Source organism: Castor canadensis, chromosome 12, assembly GCF_047511655.1.
Source record: "Castor canadensis chromosome 12, mCasCan1.hap1v2, whole genome shotgun sequence".
NCBI classification, from domain to species: Eukaryota; Metazoa; Chordata; class Mammalia; order Rodentia; family Castoridae; genus Castor; species Castor canadensis.
Genome location: NC_133397.1, coordinates 21,468,474 through 21,493,873, shown reverse-complemented (window position 1 = coordinate 21,493,873; position 25,400 = coordinate 21,468,474). Strand labels below are relative to the sequence as shown.

Sequence of the window (25,400 nt, the reverse complement as noted above, 5' to 3'; positions counted from 1 at the left end):
GAGCCACCAATGTCAGGTGGCAGGAGTGTTTGGGAAGCATGCACGTGGGGAGAGGCCCACGGGGTGGTGTGCACCATCAGTGCAGTGTAATACACTTGCTAGCATGCCTTGCCTTGGGGAACAACCTCACCCCTACTTCCTAGGACGCTGGCAGGACCTGTCCACCCAATGTCACCACTTTCACCCACTTAGCAGGTTGAGCATGTGATCCATGCTGTTCCACAGGCCATAGAACCTGGTTCAGGGCGGGCTAGAGCAACTGATGTAATCTTTGGGATTGTTCCGCTAGGGGTGACCTTGTAAGCCAAGGGGTCATTAACAAAGAAATAAAAAACAAAATCAGGACAACTGTGGGTCTTAGACCTTGAGGTTCAGGGTTGGGGGGGTGGTTGTTGAAGGACCTAGTGATATCAGCGGGCTCCCTGAAGGAGAGAAAAATGGTATTCTTCCATTGAGATCCTAAGCTGGGAGAACTAGAACCCAAGCCTGCTGGCTGCCATCTTCCAAAGTGGTGTGTGTAAAGCAGGAGCGAAAGTCGGCAATGTAGTGGGAAGCGGAGGTGAGTGACTGGAAGAGAGAGAGAGAGAGAGAGAGAGAGAGAGAGAGAGTGAGTTGAGCTGGCACTTGAATCTGTGGATTTACTTGTTCTTGAATCCCCAACCCTAGGCTTCCCAGCTGTCTAAACTCTAAGCAACTGAGTCCTTTTTAATAGAGTGGAGACTAACCTAACAACCCCCTAGAAGGGAAGCGGGTGTCCCCATGTGCTACAGATGAAGGACCTACATTGACAGTGGCCCAGGATGTAGTTCTCCTAGCAGGTGTGATCTGAGACAGTAAGATGACTGAAGTCAGTTGCTGTGAGCAGGGTGGTCAGTGAGCCAGGCCTGGAGGCCAGGGAGGGTACCAAAGGCCGATGGGATGGTTTGAGTACCTAATACAGAGGACATGAGGTCTGGCAGGGTGTGGGGGCCAGGGGCAGACCTGTCACCAGTTCCCTATCTGGGTATCTGCCAGTCCCTGTGTAGATGATGTCAGAGGAATGGGCTTCCAGTGAGAGGGCTGGAAGGGCCCCTGTGTGGTCACTGGGGCTAAACCTGTGTGTTCTTTGAGGACCATGGTAGCATTTGCTCCCGGGACCCTTGTAGTTGGATGGAGCTATATGACTGGTTCTCACCACTCACTGGCCAGTGTCCATCATTAATGTGACATCCTCTGGTGCTGTCCTTGAGATGATGGCTAGGAGCCCTGAATATTCAGTGGACATGGTCCTCTACCTCTGCCGCTCTGCAGACCTGGGAGAGTCATGTGACATGAGCAAGAAAGAAATGGCATGGAGGGAGGGGGCTGTAATCTGTTAAGTAAATTTAATTTCCAGTTGTACTATGCTCTTTATTTTTTCATGGTAAAATGTACGTAACACAAAATTTACCATTTTAATCTTTTTTTTTTCCTGGTACTGGAGTTTGAACTCAAGGCCTATACCTTCAGCCATTCCACAAGCCCTTTTTTGTGATGGGTTTTTTTCAAGATAGGGTCTCATGAACTATTTGCCTGACCTGGCTTCGAACCACAATCCTCCTGATTGCTACCTCTTGAGTAGCTAGGATTACAGGTGTAAGCCACCAGTGTCTGGCTTGTTTTAACCATTTTCAAGTGTATAATTCAGTAGCCTTAGTACATTCATATTGTTGTATGATCACCACCACCACTCATGGTCAGGACTTTTCATCTTCTAAAACTAAAACTCCCAGGATGGCAGAGTGGCTCAAGTACAGAGCACCTGCCTAGCAAGCATGAGGCCCTGAGTTCAAATCCAAGTACCACCAGGAAAGAAAAAAGTAAAACTCAGACTCCATATCCATTGAACAGTCACTCCTCATGTAGGTAGACTCACATAGTACTTGTCCATCTGTGACTGGTTTATTTAACTTAATAATGGCTTCAAATTTCATTTGTGTTGTAGCTTGTGTCAGAATGGCCTTCTTTTTCAAGGCCAAATAATATTTCATTGAGCCAAGTGCCAGGGGCTCACAACTATAATTCCTAGCTACTTGGGAGGCTACGATCCAGAGGATCAAGTTTCAAAGCCGGCCCAAGCAAATAGTTCACAAGACCCTTTTTCCAAAATAACCAGAGCAAAATAGGCTGGAGGTGTAGCTCAAGTGGTAGAGTGTCTGTTTTACAAGCGTGAAGCCCTGAGTCAAACCCCAGTTCCACCCAATCTCATTGTATATACTACATTGTGTTTATCTATTCTTACGTTAATAGTCATCCAGGTTGTTTCCTGAATAGCACTGCAGAACGTACTGGTTTGAGTTTCTGCTTTCAATCCTTTTGGATATACCTCCGCCAGTGGAATTGCTGGGTCCTATGGTAATTCTATTTAATTTTTTTGAGAAACCACCACACTGTTTTCCATAGAAACTTTGTGTCTTAAGTCCCTGAGCTGTTGGGTTGTTACTGCAGGATAACCTGGCCTATTCAAGTGATACTGCCGCTCAGCCCAGATCAACCAGGGTTCTGATGAGGCCACAGTGGGAGTGGGGCCAACCTGCATGAGGGGTGTAGAAGACCAAAGGCTCATCCCGCCTGAGCTGACCCCAGTGCCATGCACAGTGAGGAAGGTTAGTCAGCACTGACACACCTCTCCTGGGACCAAAGACATCAGAGCCAGCGTCTGGAACCTCGAAGTTACGTCACTGCTCCTCATGGGCACAGCCCCTAACATGGTCACCTTAGACATCTAAGGTCACACACTTCTAAGGATTCCAATGATGTCATCATAATCAGCCTTACTGAATAGAAATTTACATTTGCTTTTTTTTCTTTTTTTGGCAGAACTAGGGTTGAACTAAGGCTTCGTGCTTGGAAAGCAGGCACTCTGCTGCTTGAGCCACAGTTCAGTGTTTTGCTCTGGTTATGTTGGAGATGGGGCGGTCTCTTGAACTATTTGCTTGGACTGGTCTCGATCCTCTATCCTCCCAATCTCAGCCTCCCAAGTAGCCAGGATTACAGGTGTGAGCCACTGGCACCTGACTAATATTTGGATAGCAGGGCCTAGCATCAGCAGCTTGGGTTGGCCATTTGAGTGAGGGTAACATTGAGAAAGGCCAGGACATCTGCCTGAAGAGTGACCTCAGGTCCCCAGGCCTGGGGGTGGGAAGGAATGGAGGCAGAGGGCTTCCTAAAAGCGAACCTGCCACCCCCTCCAAAGAATTAGGTTCCTGTAACCCTCAAAGAGTGAAGCTGGAGGGGTTGGAGAGTATGGCATAGGGACAGGGACAAGTAGGAAGAGCTTCAGCATTGGCAGCCTGGCTGCCCATTTCCAGTGCCCACCCCACACACACTGCGCGCACATGTGGGATGGTGGGTTGCTGGGGAGGGAGCCCAGGTCACTGGAACCCAGCTGAAGGGCTAAGTGGAATGGGGGTGCAGAGTGGCAGGAGGGAGGAGCCAGGCGAGGAAGCTGGGGATCAGGGACCCAGCACCAAGTCCTAGAAGTGGCTATTGGAGGACAGAGGTGAGCAGAGGGTGGCTGTGCTGGTGGCATTTGAGATGCCCCAGGTCAGAAAGCTGGAGCCCTGAGGACTCTATGGCAAATGAAACCAACGCCCACAATGAAGGGTCGAGGGTAGAGTACAGGAGCGCACTGCATCTTCCACTTGGAAGACATCTTCAACGTCATTTGCTCAACTTCCCACCCCACGAACTCTTTCCATTTTCCAGTGCCCACCCGGCACAACTAACCCTTCTTGGAGCCCTCGAGGTACGAGGAGCTCACTCCCTTGCAGGCAGCTCAATCCATAGAGGTGCTAGAACCTCTAGAGTGGCCTAGAGGTCCCTGGTGCTCCGACATTGGCCCTGATGCGCGGGCGGAACGCCACTCCGCGACCGGCACCAGGCTGGGGTTGCTGCGCGGCTGGGCCGGCGCTGCTGTCCCCAGCCCCAGTGCTGAGGCAGGCAGAGTGCAGTGGGCTCTGGTGGAGGTCGGGAGAACTGCAGGGCGAAGGCCGCCGGGGGCTCCGCGGGCTGCGGGGGGAGGCACTTGACACCGGCCCGGGGAGAGGAGGGGCCGCTGTCCCTGCGGCCAGTGCTGGATGCGGGGACCCAGTGCAGAAGCAGCGCCAGGTAGTGGGGTGTCCGCCGGGGGGTTTGGGGCGGGGGGGCGCTGCAGCAAGGCCGCAGGCTCGGCTCCGACCCGAGGCGCCCCGAGTGGCCGCGAGTGCGGCCGAGGCGGGCTGCAAAGCCAGCAGCACCGTCCAGGCGCAGCAGGGTCCGACCCTCCGTCTCACAGCGTGCGGGGGACCCCCGGCGGGGACGCAGAGGCCGGGAAGTCGGGCCGAGGGCGCTAGGACCGGCCGCGCACCCAGGCCGCTCCCGCCGCGGCGCCCCGGGGCCCCCCAGCCGGCGCTGCCTCCCGGGCCGGCTCCGCAGCGCCGGGGCCGGGGCCAGCGCGGCCGCGGGGGGCGAGCAGCGGGCGGAGGCCTGGGCCCGCGGGCGGCCGGAGGGAGGGAAGGAGGAAGGCGGAGAGAAGGGGTGGGAGGGGGGGACCCGGCGGAGGAGGCGGAGAGAGGGAGCGCGACAGCGAGCGGAGGGAGGGAGCGAGCGAGCGAGGCAGGCAGGCGGGCCGGGAGGGAGGAGGGCGCGCGGGCGGCGGCGGCGGCGAGAGCAGAGGACGAGCCGGGACGCGGCGCCGCGGCACCAGGGCGCGCAGCCGGGCCGGCCCGACCCGACCGGCCACACGGTAATGAGCGCCGCTGCTGGCGGCCCGGGAGGCCGGCCCGGAGGCGGGCGGGAGGAGGAAAGCCGGGCGAGGGGCACCGCGGCGGGCAATGCCCGGCTCGGGGCACGCTCCCGGACCCCTGCAACTCGGCGCCCGGCGCCCGCGGGGCCAGAGCTGCGGGCGAGGACGGCGGGCCGGGCTGGCCGGGGCGGCGCGGGGGATTTGAGGGTTTGTTTATGTCCCCGCGGGCCCGGCAGGCGCCCCCTCCCGTCCTGCCCGCTCCCGGCGCGGACCCCCCTCCCCACCCCCGCCCGGCTCTGGGCTCAAGTTCAAGTCTATACAATGCCGCGGGGGGCCCCCTCCACCGCCGGCCTCAGCCGTGGTGCCCGGCTCCGCGCGGCCGCAGGGGCCCCGGCCCGGCCGCCTCCGCCTTCCGGGCTCTGCCCCCGCTCCGGGGCCCTTCCTGGGGCCTGCGGCCGGGGTGCTTGAGGGCGCGGACCCCGACCCGGAATAATCGGCTCCCGCCGTGGGCCGCGGGGAGCGGGGGAGGGGGCGGGGGCCGGACCCCGCGCAGGCTCCGCCGCGGCGGCAGAAAATGGCAGCCTGGCACGACCCGGCCCCCCGCCCCTCCCCCCGGCTCCCGGCCCTCCTCGGCCCGGCGGGGCGGGGGACCCGGGAGGCCCCCGGGGGCGGGCCGAGGGGTGATTCGGGGGCCGGTCCGGGGAACGCTGCGCAGCGATCCTCCTCCGGCCACCTGTGGCTGGGGGTGCGGGGAGCCAGCGGATCTGAGAGGGGTAGGGAGAGTGCCCACTTGGGGGGCACACCTTCCCGCAAGGGCCGAGCGGAACGCAGACTGGGGGTGTCGCGGCTGGCTCCTCCCTGCCCCCGCTGCGGGCCGTGGGAGCGGGGCGGCGGTGGTGGTGGCGCCGCAGTGTGGGGGCGGGGCGGGGGCGGGCGAGGATCCCGGGCCCGGATCGCGGGGGGCCGGAAAACGCGGGGGTGGGAGCAGCAAGGCTGGGACCAGCGGGGGTGGGGACGCCAGGGTCGCCCCATGAAGCAGCGCCACCCCCCACCCCCCCGCACACACTCACACGCACGCGGACACACTCACGCACACGCACCCCCGCCGGGCCGGTGCAGACGTGTCCTTGAAAGCTTCGCATTTGAACAGTGAAGGACGAGGCCTCCCCGAGGCTGCGGATCAGGGTCCTCCGCCCCATGTCCCCGAACCCCGGGAGACCCTGAGCTTCAGAGTTGCAGGCGGCCGCGGTCCGTGTCCCGCCCTCGCCCGTGCTCCCCTCCCTAGGCGGCCCTGCCCTCCCTCTCCGTCTGCGCGGACCGAGCTGGCGCGGATCCAGGGCCCGCCCCCGGCCTCCCCCAGCCCCTCTTCGCTGGGGCCCGCGGCCCTCCGGCTGCCAAACTGCTTTTCGCTTTCCTGGAGCCTGCCTTCTTGGGGGCACCCTCTCCCTTCCCTCCGCCTCTGCTGTTTTCCCCTTGGCTCCATCCCTTCCGTGCTCCCTCCCCTCTCTCTGTTGCAAGGCCAGTTGAGTAGGTGTCGGCACCTTGGGTGGGAGTGGGGTCCCGCTGACTCAACCTTGGACTCCAAGGGGAGCCCCCTGTGGCTGCACCTTGACCCAAGATGGCGTCCTGCACCCAGCTGGGCAGCTCTGGCCTGCGTCGGCTTTGAGAGGAAGGGCTACGGACTGTAGCCACACAACTGCCCCTTCTCAAACCAGCAGGGACAGGAGTCCTCGGGAGTAGCACCCTCCGCCCTGTGACCCAGCTTGCCCCTCACTGCCGTGCCCAGAGACTGCCATCAGCATCCCTGGGGACAGTTCAGTCTTCATGTTTCACCCTGGGCTGCCAGCGGCTGAACCTCCTCCTGGGCAGGCGGATGGGCGGGCTGCGCAGCGATCCTAGGATCAGGTGCTGCTTCACTGTGCCTCCTCCCTCCCCACAGATGTGACAGCTGCAGCCTCAGGAGCTATTCTGGCGTTGCTGGGGTGTTAGGACTGGCCTGTGGGATTTGGGGAACCCAGCTGTCAGGTGGACCTCTTTGGGCTGTCCCTTCTTGTCATTTCTTGGTAGTTTGCTAAGCCACTTGGTTTTAGCGAGTTAAGTTGTGGGGTTTCCTGCAGATTTCTGGGGCAAGATGGCTGGCCCCTGGGTTACAGAGACCTTGGTGAAGCTGTCCACAAGCAACTCTGTCAAATGTGTGCATGTATGTACCCCATCCTTCCCCTGGGAGCGGCCCCAGGCCAAGCTGTGTAGTGAATCTGGCACCTGCCTGCCTCCCTCCCAGAGCCCTCTGCTCCCCTGGGCCATAGCCCCCTGCCCAGCATCTCATCCCACTCCTCCTTCTGCTCCTTGGTGCTTGTCCCTCATCAAATCTGCTGACCCTGGGTTTCCTTATTATTCCACCAGGCTTGAGTGCCCAATGGGAGCCTGACCCTAGGAAAGGTGAATCCCTTCTAGACTCAAGGAATGAGAGTCCACGTCCGCAGTTAGAGGGCTGCCCTCCAGCACTGGAAGAGCCTAGCGGAGGCTGCCAGTGGCCATCTGTCAGGGTGTCTGCGGACAGGATTCCTCTGTGGGGTGGGGGTTGGATGGAGCTTGGAAGCCCATTCCAACTTTGAAATTCTGTGGCTGTGTTTCTCATGGTGGAATTTCAGACCCAGAATGGGGGCAGGGTGGTCTGTTTCTGCCTACAGCAGTGGTGATGGGAAGGCTTCCTAGAAGAGGCATGAGAGATCAAGGAGAGGTGCTGTGAGAGTGGGGATCCTACAGGAGACAGGTTTGTCACTCTGACTCTGAAGAGGGTGTAAAGTACAGCCTCCATTAAGCCTTCACTTGTGTGGGCCCTTCTGTAGGTTTTGTGGAAATCCGTGTGCATGGATAATTTATAACGATTTCTTCCTGAATCCAATTTGCTACAAGTCCCTCATGGATAGTTCACTATCACTTTCACATCCCTCTAGGCCATTGGCCCTCTCAAAAAGCCAGCCAGGAAGACAGGACATGCCATGAGGCCCTTGTCCTGGGTCTGTGGGCTGGAGGAAGTTGGAGCTGGGCCTGCCCTCTGGGGAACCTCAGCTGCTGCGTGGGTCTACTCCCCTATCAATGTGGTGAAAGGCATCTACTAGCCTTGGCCACCCTGTTGGATGTTTGGTGGGGCCTCTATGGCCATATGCGGAATGGCAGGGAAGTCCACCTCCCTGCCCTCTCCAGGAGGCAGGTTTATAACTGCTCTCTTGTGCCTCCTGTTGCTGTCCCTGTACCCAATGGCCATCGCCTGCTGTAGGTCACATCTCCCTGAGAGACCCATGTTCTTTCCCAGAGCTCCTGAAGGCTTCTGTTTTGGGAAGCCAGGTGGAAAGAGGAGCCTCGGAGAAGCCTTGCCATCTTTCTAATGGGTGAGTTCCCCACAGACCATGTCTCTCCATTCTTGGGCCTGGGCTGTGGCCATCAGACTCCAGGCCTGAGCTTGGAGTTGAAAGAGAACTGTGTTGAGAGCACTCGGAGCCGGTTCGGGGCTAAGTAGGAGATGTGCTGCCCAGAGCCTGAGGCACGCCTGCCATGGCGTGCTCAGCACTTACTTCCTGCTACCTCCAGCTTGCTGGCTTAGGATCCCCTCCATCCCGCATGCCCCCCTGATAACCTGGCCTCTAGCAGTTGGGGCCAGGCCAGAATTGCTTCCACTTCCATTTTAATTTCTACTAGATACTACAGGCTATAGGCTTGCCTGGTGAGGCGGGGCTTCTGCAAGGACTTTGCTGCCCTAAGCAGGGCTTTAATAGTAAACTAATGGTGCCAGATCCTTGCTTTTTTTTTTTTTTTTTTTTTTAAAGCTTTGACACAGATTCGCACTACGTAGCCCAGGCAGGCTTCAAACGGCTGATCTTCCTGCTTCAGCCTCCCAAGTGCAGGGGTTCCAAGTGTGCACAACCATCAATTGAGGGCCAATTTTCAATCATTTGACTTTTAAAAAATATTTATTTTTTTAACTTATTTTGAGTCAAGGTCTTACCATGTTACCCGGGCTAGTATCATACTACTTTAGGCTCAAGTTGTCCTCCCACATCAACCTCCACAGTAGCTGAGAGTATAAGTATGTTCCACTGCACCTGGCTTCATTTGTTTTTTTTTTTTATTTTTCCCTAAAAACATGAGCAAATTTAAGATCCATGAAGTGTCAGCCTGAGAGCTATATTTGTGTATGAGCTGCCTCCATAAGTGTGTGGGCAAGATGAATTCAGGGCCCTGTGTCTGCGCCCATTTGTGTGTACATGGTGTGTAGCCCAATGTGTAAGACAAAACTTTCTTTGGCGTGAGCTGGTTTCAAGTCAGTGTAAGCAAGGCCCTGGAGTGTCACTGCCCAGCTGCAGGACCTGACTTGGGAAACTACTTTGATTTCTCTGAGCCTCACCTGTTACATGGCAGTGAACTTGGATTCCTTAGAAGTGGGGAGGAGACAGGTGTAATGTGTCACTATCTTAGAGGGTCTACTCTCAGTGTCATTGGCTGTGCCTGCTTTTGGCATTTGATGGGCTCCTGGAGGCCAACACTGGGCAGGGCTTTGAGAAATCCTGTCCACTTTCATGTCTCTTTTGCAAAATCTTGGTCAGATGAGGAAAATGCAAATTTTGATTGAAAGTCTTCAAGGTTGCACTGTTGCTGAGCCTCACAAATCAAGATGTCCCTCGCCTAGCTCTGGGCTGGGGCAAGGCCATCACTGGGGTAGCCTGAGTGTGAGGGAAGCACCCCTGGGGAGTTGGACTGGCTGGAGCCTGGGGTGTACTGGAGCCCTGGCTGGGGCCCTGCATTGGTTTGGGGAGAAGGTTCCCTGTGCTTGGTAACTCCTGTGTGGTCCTTGCTAGAGATGGCTAGGAGTGAGGGAATGGGGAAGGGAGGGGACATGGAGGCTAGGAGGGAGTAGAAGGGCCAACTGAGCTCATTTGGTGTAGGATCTTGATTCTTTATATTCTGCAGACTAGAGCTTAAGAGCTCAGACTTGGAGAGGAATGAGCAAGGTTTAAATTACGTCCCTGAGGGTCGTGGCAATGAAGGGAAATACCAGGGTAAGGTCCCCTATTCCTGCCGGTCATGGCAATCGATAATGTGGTTGGAAGTCAAAGGGCCCCTTTTCTGACCTCGAAGAGTCTCCATATCCTCTGTTGCCCACCCTTCAGGCTGAGACACCCCACCATCCAGAACATTTCTGCAAGGGGCTAGAAGCAAAACACAAGCAGAATGTCAGGTTCCTGCCTCTGTAGCCTTACTCCGCCCTGCTCCCCCCCCTTCCCCCACACTTAGACTGATTGCCAACCTGGCAGCTGGCAGGTGCCCACAGGTGTGGGTGCAAGTGCCAGGTCAGTAGGGGGATAGGACCCACCAAGGCACATCTCCCTTGCATCTGTCTGGAAGCTAGAGGTGGGGGAGGAAGTGCAGATGCCAGGATGGAGTGGATCATTCTTGCAGCACCAGAAGCTCTGCTGGCCGTTTCTGGCTTGCTTGGCCCTCTCTGACCCCTAAGACTCCCCAGCCTTACTTAGATATATGACCAAATTCCTGTTTTCTCTTTTCTGCGGTCATTCTTATTGATCCTGCCTCTCTGTTTCTGTCTGAAATGTCAAGGTCATTTTTAACTCTGAGCTAGTGATTAGCTGCCCCATCTGGGTGGACAGGTGGGACAACAGAGGACCATCTCTTATAGCTGGTGACTGGGGAACAGAGGCTTGCTATAGATGATTTGGGGGTTGGTGCAGAAGACATTCTGGACCTGACAGGTCTGCTGTATTACAGGGTTCCAGTGACCCTTGCCTAAAAATGCTAAAAGATGCTCAGAGTGGGGATTATGGGATTGAGGGGGTCAGATTTGGGGTTGACAGAGCTGTGGATTGGATGTGGACTGTATCATCGAGCATGTCTGTGAATGGCTGTGGCCCTGGAGTGTGCCTCCCTTTGCTTCCCCAGAGGACCCTGGGCACAGCTGAGTGTGGAGGCAGAAGGTCTTTGGGAGGAGTCTTGCTAAAAGAATGGTCCTGTGTGATTAATTCTACAGACTCTGAAAGGATAAAGAAATCTATGGATAAAGCGAAATCTAGATGGATTCTCTCAAGCCTTTGAAATGAGGCAGTAGGGTGTCTGTTTTGACTTGTTAGAGGTCCATGAGTTGGTGTTTGCTTACCCAAAACGACGTGTGGAGGGTAATCTCAGTTTTGTAAACTACCTTTAAAATAAATACAAATACATTTATGGAGTAGTATGTGCATAGATAAGTTGTCTTGGAAGGATGCATATCAACTCATCAGCAAAAATTTTGCTCTCTTTATACATTTTTATATTCTTTGAAAAAATATAAATGAGCATGCATTTATTTCTTAGTGACAACAAACAAAAATAAAACCATGCTTTTTTTTTTTTTTTTTTTTGTAGAAAGGAGTGGTCAGACCAGATTTTGTTCAGGAACTTTTATAATCGGGGAAAGAGTCCTCAGTGTAAAGGTGGACTCCATTCTGGATAGCCTGGGCCAGAGGGTTTCATAGCCTAGGAACAGGGCTGGGACAAAAAGTTGCTAAGAGGAAGCCTCAGGGATAGGGGGCTTCTGGCAAAGTACACCTAATAGGATTCTTGCTGAAGGCAGGCCAGAGCGACCAGACACCAAGGTAGGTGTGAGGAATTTGAGCTATTGTGAGTGATCCAGTATCAAGGGAAAACTACACTTTTTGTGGATAAGAATGTGAAAAAAAAAAAAAAAATCAAGTCACCCTAGGGCTGAGGGATGGAACATTTTTATAATGGATAAGAAATTGACCTTCGGGACCGAAGGCAAGGTTATTTGAGGTAACTTTAACATTTGCAAGGTGGGCGTTTTCTAGAAAGTTTGCAGGGCAAAGGCCTGGGCTGGCAGGGACTGGCTGAGAGCAGAAAGGAGGCAGCTGCTTGTACCCAGCCCCTAGGGATAGTGAACAAAATTAGTTTTATGGGATGGTGACCAGAAACTCAGTTCTCATCTAGGATGGGAAACAGATCTTTGAGGGTCTTTCTGAAAGGTATCCCTCTGGTGGACTGTTGTGGCCCAGACAGTTCCCTGGGAGCTGTAAACCAGCTCAGGTCCAGCCCAGGGGTGGAGTGCAGGTGACCCAGCCCAAGCCTATCAAGACTGCTGAAGAGACCATGTGCAAGGAGAGCAAAATGGGGCTTCAGAAGTCCCGCCACAGGATGAAAGGGGTATCTGGGAATATTGCCTGGCATGTGGCTTGATTTGTGCCAACTCGGATCTGGGGGCTCCTGAGCAAGTGGTAACAACCCAGGTGACAGCAGGTAGAGTGCTGGGGAAGGGGCAGATATTAATTCCTTTGCCTGCAGTCACCTTGCTGCCCCTCCCAGGCTGGTTGCTTGGCAGCAGCACCCACCTCCATCTTCCTTATGCCCTCCCCCAACCTACCCAGGTTGCCTGTTGGAGCTCGCTTCCCCTCTGAGATTGCCCCTGTTAAACACAGAGTGAGAAAGGAACTTTGCCCAGAATAAGTCAGGAAGAGTTATATAGACAGAGTCTAGCTTGGAGTCAAGTGCAGAGCTCTGGTTCTAGGCTGGTGGGGACAAATGAGAGGGCAAAAAAGGAACTGGGAAGTAGGGCCAACTTCCCTACTAGGGGACTGGCCTCAGCCCTGCTGGGACTCAGTTCTGCCAAGCCCTAACCAGTGTTGAGCTGCAGATTTTCATCTGTAAGTCAGGGATGAGAATCTGCTCATCTTGCAGGTGTTGCCTGGAGGACGAAAGAGTTAGGGAAGCAGGCACATTCTAGGTGCCCAGGAGGTAGTTCCTTTTCTTTAAGTGGGGGTCATTCCAGGATAGCATGTGAATGAGGAAGACCCCCTCCCCCCCAAAGCCCTGTTCTGCTGTAGACCCTACAAAAATGACCTGTCCTTCTTGTCACCCTTAGTGTAATGAGAAGAGTCACCTTGACAATGACCTCTAAGCCTGCACTAGACTCTGGGTTGGGGGTAGGTGGGGGGAGTGGCAGGGACAGTGAAAGCTGTCTCTGTCTTCTAGCTTTCACTGCGTGACCCAGGTCCCTCTTCCCAATGCCAACAGGGAGTTTGGCCTTTCTTGGCCGCCATTTCTTCCTCTGCAAAGCTAGGATTTGGCTGTATAGAGTCCTCTGCCTACATGGGGTCCCCCAAACCCTGAGTCCTTCCTCCCTCTCTGCCCACTGATCTCCATGGAGCCAGGCAGCAGTCTCTCCTCTGGGTTCTGGGCCTACTGGCAGTGCCAGTTCTGCCCACGGCCTGGAGCACAGAAGGGTCTAGACCACAGAGGGCCTGGCAGTGGTGCAGCAATGGCTCCTAATGGTTTTGTTACCAGCAACAATGTGGTGCTTGTTGCCATCCATCGGGCCCCTGGTTCACACTCGCTTGTTGGTGGCCTGAGGGCTCTGCCTGATACTGGAAGCTCAGCTGGAAGGCCCAGTGGGGCTGGGCAGTTGCTGCTGCATTTTCTGCCAACACCCTCCCAGCAGCCTGGATTTGGAGACAGGACCCCAAGGTGGCAGGCCTGGCAGTGTAGAGTTTTCTCTCTGGAGGTCCCTGGCCTCCCACCTACAAATAGTGACCCTCTACTCTCTTAGGAAAGACCTCCTGAATTCAGACCCCAGTAACCCTAAAAGAGAAAGAACTATTGGGTGCCAGGAGAGACCCAAGGAGCCTGCAGCTTAGATGGGAGTCTCATGAGGGCTGGTCACAGGGATGCCAGCTGGAAGGAGCTTTGGGGATGGTGGTAGGCATTACTTGGGGCTCAGAGAAGGGTAAGTGGGGGGAGGGAATGTCTGGAAAGGCTTTCTGAAGGATGTGACACTTGAACTGAGCTGAAGGGCAGGGAACACTAAAGCTAGGGTCAAGGGCGTGTTAAGGCTGTAGTGTGGGGAGTGATGCCAGTGTTGAGCTTGGACTCCCAGGCCCATCTTTGTATGTGAGAAATATCATTCTGGGGCATAATGAGGAGGCATGGAATAGATGAGGCTGGTGACAGGGTGCACAGGTAAAAGGCCAGGGCAGCAGAGACCCCCTGGGGGCAGGCCTACTCTGTCCTGAGTGAAGTGCCCGCATGTGTGTGTGTGACATTCAGAGCTTAAAGCTGGTAGGAGGGCCGTGTTCTGAAGGAGTGCAGGGAGTCTGCAGTGACCCTGTGGGTTCTGGCTGGGACAGCTGTGTGGATGCAGAGTCTGGGAGAGATCTGGGATGCTTCTTGGAGAGGCAGGATTAGAGTTGGGACTGGAAGGGGGTGGGGGGGGCAGGACTTCCTGGCAACTGCAGAAGGAGGTGGGAGCCTGAGTCACAGGCCTGGAGGGGGCGTCCAGTGGGATGCATGAGAAAAGCAGGCCCAATGGTCCCAGTGTCTGAGGGAGGTGGTGACTTAACCAGGCGCTGTGCCCTGTGCATTGGGGATGCAAATGTTTGGGGACCTAAGGCTGGATGTGTACTCCTTGGTAACTACCCCAAAGATGCTGCAAGGGGAAGGCCCTGTTCCTCTGCACCCTGGCTGCACCACCTCTGAGAATGTTGTGGACTGGAAGGTGATGTAGGGTTGTCACTCTCCATTCAGAGGCAGGTCGCTGAGATCTCGGAGAGGACAAGCTGGGGACAGCATTTTTGGTAAGCAAACAGAAAAGATGCAAAAAAAAAAAAAAAAAACCTGTTTCTCTCAAATAGAAGTGAGTTTGTGGTGTGTCTTTTGGAGTATATAATCTAAGGCTATTTCCACAGAATTTCTAGAAAAGTGACACGAGCCTTGTCACCATAAGTGAACTGAGGCATGGCAGTTGAGGGGGGCTTCCTGGCTATGTCTTCTTGGGCAAGTCACCTAACCTGTCAGCCTCTGTGTTGCCTCCTGCATTGTGGACGTGACCTCACAGGCTCATGTCGTTTGTTTGCCTTGAACATTGCTTCTTGTGCTAGGTCTGAATATTTTATTTCACTCATCTTTGAAAAGAATCCTCATCCAGTTGGCCTCACAGGTGTTTTGAGGATTTAAATTCAGCTGTGTGTTTCCAGTTTGGCACTGAGCAGGCACAAATGCACCTCCTGCTCCTTTTCCTCTCACTGCATAGCTGAGCTTCCCCTGGTGCCTCACCTGGCCTTCAGGGTTGAACCCCCTTGGTCCCAGTTCTTTGCCCCCAACCTGGGTCACCCCCAGCATGCTTGAAGCATCTGCTAAAGTGGGAACTTTCTCTTTTCAATAGCAGGTAAGGAGAGTCTGTGTGGAGAATGCAGGGCAAGTGCTCTTGAGAGGACATCACAGGACCCGGAATGGACCTGTGACTTGGGGGAAGGGTAGGTGAGCTTGGGGGTGATCTGGCCTGCACCTGGGGTAGGCTGCCCTTCTCACAGAGCCAGACCTCAGGAGACAGTAGGGCCCGTGTCCTCTGTGAAGGGCACACATGGTGGCTCTTCGGCTGTGTTGTGGCCCTGTGAGCTACTGCTAAGCCTATGGAGAGCCCTTTGGAGCATCCCTGTATTCCAGAGGCTCTGCGGGGGGGGGGGGGCAGTTGGCTTCTCAGTGGGGGTCTCATACTGGGAAGATTAGTCAAAAGACCTGGCCAAGCATCAAGCTGCTGCTGGCCAGGGGTGCGGTGGGTGGGGCGGTGTGGAATCTGATTCTCTGGTTTGTACAGACCTGTCCAAGGACCCAGGCCACAGCCTGGTCCTCTGGAGGCTGGGCCATGTGAAATCAGGGTGTGGTGGTGTAATCAAATGAAATGTACAGCATAATTAATCCAGCATACCCTTAATAATATGCATAATTGTGCTGCATGGTAATTAGGTGTAAATGGTAAGCAGTTCACATAAATGTTTTTGTAATTGGTATTAATTTTGCAGAGGCAAACCAAGTTTATGTGGTTTTCTCTTCTTGCTCTGTTAGTTTTCTGGTGCAGGCAGTTCCCAGCTTTGGAGGAATTCTCTTGCAAGTGTTTGTTTATAGGGCAATGTTTTGTATTTTCTCTCAGAGTAATGTTATGAATGGTTATGAGTTTCCCAAGCTGGTTTCCAAATGCATCTTGGCCCATACAGTAGGTGAAATGTGCGCGTGTGTGCCTGTGTGGGGGCGGCCTCAGGCACCCTGCTCCAGGTGCCCCAAGGGCTGCATGCACCAAGTGTGTTTCACTGGCTGTACATGTCTCTGGCTTTCTGTGTGTGTACATGTGTTTGTCTCATGTTTCTACTTCTGTGTATTTCTGTGTGTGCTCATCTATGTCTGATCTATGTTTATGCCTATGTGTTTGTGTCTCTGTGTGTATATCTGTCTGTGTGTGAATGCGTGTGCGTGCACCCATGTTTATGTCTGTGTTTGTGTGTGTGTGTCTGTGCATCTCTCTGTGTTTGTCTCTGTCACTGTGTGTTTGTGTCTTTGTATGGTGTGTCTGTCTCTGTGTGTGTGTGGCTGGGAGAGACTTTTAAGGCTACAGGGAGGTGGGTGAGCCTGTGACAGTTGTCTAGGAATGGGCACTAGCTGCTTGGGGATAGGGTCGATTTATTTACTTAGTGCTGGGGATGGAACTCAGAGCCTGTGCATGCTAGGCAAGTGTCCTATCGCTTGAGCCACGCCCCTAGCCCATAGATGGGAGCTTAAGCCAGAGTCTAGGTTTCATAAAGCCATTACTGGCTTTTTATCCTGAATCACAGAATGATTTTTAAATGAACATTTATGGAGTGTCCACCATGCTGCCAGGCACTGTGCTAGCTCTCAATTCAAAATTTCTTATATCTTAAAATAGACTTATGAGGTAGGGATTCTCATTCACCCCATGGTATAGCCTTAAGGACTAAGGCCTACACCTGAAGGCCAATGCCAGGGTCTGGGGTGGTGTCTGACAGAGCCACCTAAGGGGTGAAAGGGGAAGGAACTGTAACAGTGCTGCTGAGGGAGGGCCCAGCCAATCTGAGATGTGTTGCCCAGAATCCTGGGGCGTCTCCTTGCCTCAACCCCCTCTATCATGGCTTGGTTTGGCCTGGGGCAGGGTGAGGATAAAGCAGACCAGGGCCCCATAGGAAGTTCTGAGAGCAGCGGTTCCTTCTTGCCTTAGTGTCTAGGGAGGTGCTGAGCTCCACCTGCAACTCACAGGCCCTGAAGACCCTGGGAGACTCCTGGCTTTGACCTGGGAAGGGTCAGCTGGGTGGTTGGTGGCTGTCACTTCATCTAGGAATGTGACAAAGTGGACGTAGCGGAAGCACGTCCATGGCACTGTGAGAGGGTAGTCACAGGCAAGCCTGAGACAGAGCCTCCAAGGGTCTGGAGGGATGGAAGGCCAATCCCCCACATTTCCTGCTGTTCACAGGCACTCTGGGACCCTCATGACTCCCTTCACCCCAGCATCTAGGGTAGGAGGGCCTGCAAAGCCTTTGGCAGGTGTCAGTTGTGGCCTGGGGATAGTGAACAGGGGCCTTGGACTCCCGCAAGACAGAGAGTCTTTCCATTGGTGCAGTGCCTTGGGAGCTCCACCAAGCGACCCCTAGAATGGGGATTGTGGGGGGTCACTCTGGGCACCGCAGCACTGTGCTGGGGATGTTGCAGCTGCCTGGGAGTGACTTCACACAGTCCTCTCTGCCTCAAGGGTCACCTGGAATGGGGTTGTGGGAGTAGAGGAAAGGGCAAAACGAGAACTCTGACCTCATGTGTTTGGGAAAACAGACACATCCATATGCATGTGAAATGTTCAGTGACCACCCACAGAAAGTATTAGAGACCCTGGTGGGTGATCGGGGAGGAGGGGGCAGGATGGAGAAAGTGGACATGTCAGGGAGAGGGGAGCTGTGGGGATCTTGGGAGGGGTCTGTCTTTTGAGGAGACAGTATGGGAATGGGGGATGTCCATTGGGAACAGTGACTGGACCTGGAATGATGGGGTCAGTTGGGGGGGCAGGGGCTCAGAGCAGGAGGCTGAGGCCATACTGTAGCCAGCCATTGGTGTAGTATCGGTTTAGATTTTACTCTTGGTAGCAATCACAGAGTTGGGGTGGGGAAGGAAGGGAGGACTGGAGAGAGAGAAAGATCTACTTTGTTAAAATTGAACCCCATTCTGTGCAGCTTGATGGATTTTTGTACAGTCATAGTTATGCCCCTGCCACCAGTCTTTTCGACCTTCTTATCAGGCATCAGGTCTGGTTGAGGAAGTCCTGTCTGGACAGTATGCTGGGAAGGAGGTGAGACCAGAGCAGAGCTACCACTAACAGAATAATCACCGAGGTTATTGTGCTGCGGTACAAGGTTTCTGGAGGGAGCTGGGAATAAGAGAAGCTCGAGGTTCAGGTTCCTGCTGGATGTGGGGACAGAGGGGAAGGGGGGACCTGAGTTCTCTCCAGGATTTTGGGTTTAGGCAGCTGAAGTGCAGTGGTACCACTTCCACACACACAGAGAAGCTAGGAAACAGAGCTGGCTCTGGAGAAAACATGAGGCATCTGGTTCTAGAAGAGCAGGGTTTTAGGTGACTATAAGTCATTCATGTGGGGATACACAAAAAACAAAGATGGAGCCCCTGCAGGAGGAGGGCTGTGTTCATTTAAGCCCAGGTTTTTTTTTTTGTTTGTTTGGTTTGGTTTTTTTTGTGGTACTGGGGCTTGAACTCAGGGCCTACACTTTGAGCTACTCCACCAACCCTTTCTTGTGAAGGGTTTTTTCAAGATAGGGTCTCACAGCTATTTGCCTGGACTGGCTTCAAACTGCAATCCTCCTGATCTCTGCCTCCTGAGTAGCTAGGATTACAGACACGAGCCACTGGCTCCTAGCTTAAGACCAGGGGTCTTAGAAGAAGAGACTTGAGGACAAAGCTGAGGCAGAGCGCAACTGTAAAAGAGCAGCCTCTGAGCTGTAACGGGAGTGCCCCTAGCAAGGCCTGGACACAGAGCTGCAGAGTCCAAGGGTGGGAAAACCAGGAGCATGGAGCTAAGTGGAGGTGGGGGTGGCGGGGTGGGGAGAGCTGGTAGGAGCAGAGTACCAGAGAATCCACTTTACTGGTGAGCTTCCAGAAGCAGGGGCTCTTGTTTACCCCAGATCCCCACTCAGCGGTGGTACTTGATAGTTGATTGTTGAGGGTGTGCTTGAAGCAGGGAGTGACTAGCTGGCATGGCTGCTGAATTAATCTCAAGGACCACAGGGATGGAAAAGACCCTTTGAGGCTGGGAGTGACTGGATCAGTTAGGGTCCATTCAGGAGACAGAAATCACTTTTGGTTTTATTGTGTTGTATTTTGGGTTTTTTGCAGTGCTGAGTATTGAACTCAGGGCCTTGCACATGCTAAGCAAGCACTCTAGCACTGAGCTATACATCCTCAGCCCTCACATGGTGTTTTGAACAAGAAAAGTTTAAAGTTAATAAAGAATTATTAACTACACAAGATTGGAATAATGATGGATTGGTTAGTAAAAATTAAAAACAACTCCAAAGGATACAGAGCTACCAGATAGGAGAACAATTACTACTTCTGCAGTTGCCACAGAGTGCCCAGGGAAGCGGCCTCCAGGCGGGCTGAGATCCAGACCTTGATGGAAAGGGTGTGGCTATGGCTCCCTGGATGGTAGAGATGTCATTGGTACCATGGTGACAAAACTTGCTGGAAATCTGCATTCTGGAACTTACTAGGAATCCATCTTTTGGGGTTCCAATGACAGCTGTTCATAGGGCAGTGTCTTGCTGGAGGCATACTGTTCCTAAACTCGCCAAGAAGAGTTTTGGGGGAAGGTGCTAGCTGTCAGGTACTTTTGACTGTCATGCCCTGGTAGAGCCAGGTGCTAGAGAAGCTGTCTGCATTGCAGGAGCCTGGTACTCCCAGCACCAGGAAGTCGCATGCTGTTGGTGCCGGATGCTGGAGAAGCTGCAACAGCACAGGAGCTAGGTGCTGGGAAGCTTCACGTCCTGCAAGAGCCTGCTGTTGGAAAGCACCCAGGCTGCAAGGCCTGGCTGCTAGAGAAGCTGTTTACAATATTAGGGGCCCTACAAGAGAGCACACTGGACCTCGAAGGAAACCTTCCTCCAGTGTCCCTCCTGTGCCCTCCACTGATAGGTTAATGTTGTGCTAGCCAACAAAGGAGAAATATCTAAAGGGCATATCCGTATTTTTACAGAGCAGGCAATGAAGGGTGAGAAAATTGATAACTGACACAATCCACCTTTGGATACAGCTTCCATTCATACCCATCTGACCTGTACAACAACAGACTAACTACCTGCCAAGACACAGTTATCCTTCTGGTGAAGCCCCAGTAAGAAATCCCAACAATTCCTGACTACGTTCATAACTCTAATCCGTCACAATCCCAAAGAATATTCTCTTACCTTGAGACAAAGTTATAAAGTTAACCACCAAGTTGTTTTTTTTTTTTTTTTTTCCGGTGCTGGGGACCGAACTCAGGGCCTTACACTTGCCAGGCAAGCGCTCTTCCACTGAGCTAAATCTCCAACCCCAACCACCAAGTTGTGTAGAAAACAATGGGAAGGCAAAAAAAAAGTCAGTGGTAACCACGTATGCAAATAAACTCAAGTAAATGGAGAGGATGCAGAAGTGCTGCAGTGCTCCTTCTGCATTTGCTCACAAGGCCACACTCCCATTCCCCATTCTGCATTTCCTCTGCACTTAGCCAGAAGAGCCAGAGCAGGCCATGTTCCAGTGTCCTGGGCAGAGCGACCCCAACCTTCATTCCTGAAGGATCTGAATCCTCATTGCCTACTTTTGTTGTCGTTACTGTAGTTTTCCATTGACCCTGACTTTGCTACATGGAAGCTCTAAGAGCCACAGGAGAGAATCCCGAGTTCCAGATCTGGTCTTCCTGGGCTCTGTTGTGTACCAGCAATCCAATTTCTCTTAGAAAATTGGACCAGTAACTCCAAACAGTGGAGTGACTCTTCTGACTGTTGAATCAGGGATTCAGAAAAGCCGAGCAGATGTCTTTCCTTCCAGTAGAGCCATTTTGGGGTCCCCTGGTGGAAGCACTCTTTCTTAGGGTAAGATGGTGCGTTAAAGAGGGTTTTAGAGCTATGGTGTGGGGAGCAGAGGCCAGTCCATGGGGGCTAAAGGAGAGAGTAAGTGAGGAGGCTCTGGAGTCGGGAGGTGTCAAACATTCCTTAGAGAAGCTTGAAAAAGTAGAGAAGCACGGAGCTGTGGCCCATGGGCTACCTCCTAGGTGGATAGGATCAGACTTGTGCTGGCAGCTGTCACAGAGCCCATCAGGGACCACGTGGCTGATGCTCACATGGACTTTCAGCCTGGCCACCTTGTGTCCTTGACACAAGGGGAAGCCTGTCTGACCGCCACAGTGCACATGGCCCCAGGCAGTTTTCTGTGTTCAACACAGCAGTGGGTGCTCCTGTATGGAAGTCTGTGGTGGCTCATTTTGGCTTCTGAGAACAATTGCAGCTCTTTAACAACATCTATTTTGGGTACAAACCTTTTTTTTTTTTTTTTTCCCCTTCTGCTTTTGGGGCTGTGTCATGGTAACCATTAGTGACAGCAGAGGAGTCTGTGACTCAGTCTCTTCCCCACTCCTATGGCTGCCATAGTGGTAGCAGGTGTGCAGTGATCATAAATGCTGCTGCTGGTGCCGTTGCTGGCAGAGCCATGGCCCCTGAGGGATTTTGAGAGCCACAAGTTACTGCATTGTAACTCCTGAGCCAGACAGACAGGCTCTGAAGTGGGGACAGGATGGCAGACTGTTAGCTTGTCACCCATGGCTTTTGGCATTCTGTGGGGACCTGGTGGGCTGGCGCAAGTAATACTTCTGAAAGAGCAATGGGGTGCTGATGGCTCCTTACCCAGAAGTGGCACTGAGGCCTCCTCCTGCCCTCCTCTCCCAGCCTCAGTCTTTTGACCCAGGGAGGCTGTGGTGGTGGTGGTAGAAGGGGAAACTTGACAGATAGACATCACCTTCTAGAAGGTCTTAATGTGCCCTTCAGTCTTCAGATGATGGAACAGATTGGGGAGAGGGACAAGATGCTGTTTTGCTGTTCACAGGACTCATTGACTCCTCTTTCCCTGCTCAAATGAGGAATTCAACCATGAGGCTGGGGCCATGCCAGGGACACAGATCATGGATTGTGGAACTGGCTCCAGGTTCTGTGATCACTTAGCATGTTCATCTGAATGCCGCTCTGTTTGCAGGGCTCGGAGAGTGAAACAGACCTGCACTCATACCTGCCCTGGGACTTTCTACCTGTGCTTCTTGGAGATGGAGCAAACCTCTCTAAGCCTCAGTTTCTTCTTCTATAAAATGGGAATAACATTAGGATCGCCTTCATGACAGTGCATGACCTTGAGCACAGTGCCTGGAATGTGGTGGGTGCTCAGTAAATATTTGAATGAATAAAGGAATGAGTGATTCCTACATTGGGCAGGGCATTGAATACCAGACAAGCCAACCGTGCCTGCAGTGCCTACCATGAATAAATCTCAACACACTTAGGCTAGTTATGGGAGAAACTGGCTTCTGAGTGGGAATCATTGTTTTTTTGTTTTTTGTTTTTTTTGTGAGACTGGTGTTTGAACTCAGGGCTTCACACTTGCAAGGCAGGCGGCTCTGCTGCTTGAGCCACTCCTCCGGTCCATGGGCTTCTGAGTGGGACAGGACCTGGCTCTGCTTCTTACTAACAGTGACCTTGGGCAGTTTTGTGAACCTTTCTGCACCTCATTTTTCTCATCTGGGAAATGGGGACAAAAATAGTACCCACTTCAAAGCATGGGGGTGAGGTGTGAGGACTAAAGAGATGTTGACTTTGTAAAGCTGTACTCACAAGTCTGGCAGATCGTGGGAGCTTAAGTAAAAGCTACTGCTTGAGCAACGTCCACTTGTGGGCACTCCTGAGATTCCAAGGAAGAAGAGGAATCTGGGTGGATAAGTCAGGGACTAATAATCGTACAGATTTATTGAGTGTTTTTCTCTGTGCCAGGCACCCTTGTAAGCATTTTTAACCCATTCCATTTTCCCACACCACTCTGTGACACAAGCACTGCCTTCCCCCCATTTTACAGCTGAGAAAATGGAGGCACAGGTTTGCTTCGGGTCACACAGCTGACAAGAAAGAAGGCCAGGTTTGAACCAACCTGCCTCCCTGGAAGACTTCTGGTGTTTGAGATTCTCGTAAAATGTCAGTCACAAGTCCCAGGCTTACTCAGGTACAGCCAGATGTAGGGGTCCAGACAACTGCTGTTTGATCCCTCATCTTTGACTTTGCCATCGGCCCCCCTCGCCCCATGCAGCCATAGGACAGCAGCTGGCAGCCCTTGCCTCACCTGTGGCTCAGTTAGCATCTTTCCAGTTAGCATCAGTAATTAAGTTCCAGGGAGGCCTCTGCTTGGCTCCGCTGGGTCACATGCTCACTCTGTGCCCAGCACAACCAAAACCTACAAGGAGCTGTCCCCTCCTGGACTTCATCTAGAGGACCAGAGCCGGGAGGAAGGTGTGCTTGGGGTGATAACGTTGGGGTTGTTTTGCTGGAGCAAGTCTCAGGTCGAGCATCCTTAGGAAAGTGGAACTGTGATCGAACAGTCTAGGTGGCTCTGGGTGGAGCAGAGGAGGAGCTGAGACTTGGGATGGTCTCCTGGGGGGCTGGGGAGGAAGGTGGGGATGGCGTTGGGGACAGTGGGTGGGATTATGGTCCCTGGGCTGAGGTGGGCTGCTGATGGAGTCAGTGTGGTTGGGACATAGGCAGCACCAACATGCAGTTTGGGATGAATGGGAAGGAGGGGCTGTGCATAGGCCGGGGTTGGGGGAAGTGATGCATTAAAAGAATGGAATATTTCATGAGTGGCAGAGAAGGAGGCAGCAGTTTTGTAGCTGGTGATGGAACTCTGTGGGTGTGAGGAGCGATGGTTACCCTGTGGGGCAGGATGGTTTCACAGAACAGAGGGGAACAGCAATAGCCACTCTGCTATTTCTAGAACACCACCAATGGGATGCAATGGGATGTAAAGCCGGTACCCCTACCCCATTCCTTCTTTTTGAAAATTCGTTTTTACTTACAAGTAGTGCATGCATGTGTTCTAAGAAGTCAAATAGTACTAGAATCTCCCAAGAAAATGAAGTCATTCGTTGCCTGTTCCTCTTCTCAGAGGTAGCCACGTTCAGACCTTTTAGCTAAAGGATTCTTCTCACAAGTTTACATCCCCTATTTCTGAGTAATGTGCATATTTTGAATTTATCTATGTAGACATTTTCCATGATTTCCTGTTTAGTGGATCCTCTTGCTTGACCAACCTTTCTACTCTTAGCCAACCTCCTAAATAGTTTTTGAGTAGCCTTACTGTTACCACTACCCTCCAATATTCTTTCAAAAAGGCTTATGATACCTATGTTAGTGTGTGTGTGCGCGCGCGCGTGTTTGTAATAAGCAGAATAATGGCCCCTTTTTTGCCTAATATGGACAAGGAGACTTTGCAGATGTGATTAAATTAAGAGCCTTAAGATTTATTCTGGATAATCTGGGTGGGTCAGTGTGGCCACAGAATCTGTAGATATGGAAGACGCAGGTGACAGAAGCAGAGTGAAAGTAAGATGATAGGAGAGAGAGAGGGACTGGCCATCACTGGCTTTGAAGTAGAAGGGGCCATGAGCCAAGAACAGGTGCAGCCTCTAGAAACCAGGAAAGGCAAGAAAATGGAAGAACACAGTGCCGCCAGCACCTTGACTGTAGCCTAGTGAGGAAACCATTGTGACTTCCAACAAGCACAATAGCAAGGTAATAAATCTGTTTTTCTAAGTCGTTAATTTTGTGGTACATTCAAAACTTATATAGATGTGTTTATGTATATAATTTATCTGTCTAAATTCGTGTGTGTATTTATATACATGCATATATATTTGTTAAATCAGCATGGTGTTTACATCCTTACGTCAGCGCAACTATGATTCAAAGCTGAGCTTTCTAGTGTACTGCAGTAGTTTCCCTTCTTTTCATTTTTTCCTGAGGTTGATGATCACCTTGCTTGTTCATCTGCCCTGTTTTCCTTGTGCTTGTTGCTCATTCCTCTGCACCTTCTAATAACCATTAGTATGGTTTTCCACAAGGGCAGTCACAGCAGGTGAAGACGTTTCACTTCCTCCTTTTGAGTTATGTACTCTTTCTTCCTGGGCCCTTTGCTTTCAAGGAGTGTGGCAGGTTACAGCTGACACTCTGACTTCACTCTGTGGTCATCCTTGGAATTCTTTTTCCTTCTGTTTGGAGCCCTGTTTTCTAGCTTTTGTGTCTCTTCCTCTGCTTGGTTCACCCCTCCAGTTGGAGCACATCCTCCAGACAGATGTTCATCAACATTCAAACCTGTTCAGCTCCTGGATTTAGAGAGCAGTGCAGTGGCAGAGGGCACTGCCACTCTGATGGCAGCAGCTGCTGCTTGATTCTTGAGTCACACTGTGTAAGTGGCGATGGTGGTCCTTGATGGCACATACCAGGTGGTTGTCATGCAGCCTCTTTGCACCTTCATCCTGGAGACTCCCTTCCCTGCTCTCCTGTGCTTAGAGGACACTTTCCCCAGCTTTCTGCAAGCAGGGTGTGAAGTCATGCATGTCTGAAAATGTCTTTATTCTACTTTCACACTTCAATGGTAACTTGGCAGGGTAAAGAATTAAGACTTTTTTAATTCTTTAAGAATTTTCAAGGTAAGCCAGGCGCCTGTGGCTCACACCTGTAGTCCTAGCTAC

The 25,400-nt window shown here is 52.8% G+C and overlaps 1 protein-coding gene across 4 annotated transcripts in view; it reads left to right on the top strand.

Annotated features, from left to right (window-relative positions):
* The first annotated feature begins 4,006 nt into the window (after nucleotides 1-4,006).
* Nucleotides 4,007-25,400, top strand: part of Dnmt3a (DNA methyltransferase 3 alpha) — a 100,806-nt gene continuing 79,412 nt past the window's right edge. The window contains exon 1 of one of the 4 annotated variants that reach the window (XM_020162639.2): nucleotides 4,007-4,128. The gene's annotated coding sequence lies outside the window, so the exon portion shown is untranslated. Of the gene's footprint in view, nucleotides 4,129-4,644; nucleotides 4,745-5,439; nucleotides 5,518-5,778; nucleotides 8,137-25,400 lie in introns of those variants that run through there. The other 3 variants (XM_020162637.2, XM_020162642.2, XM_020162638.2) reach the window with 3 other exon arrangements.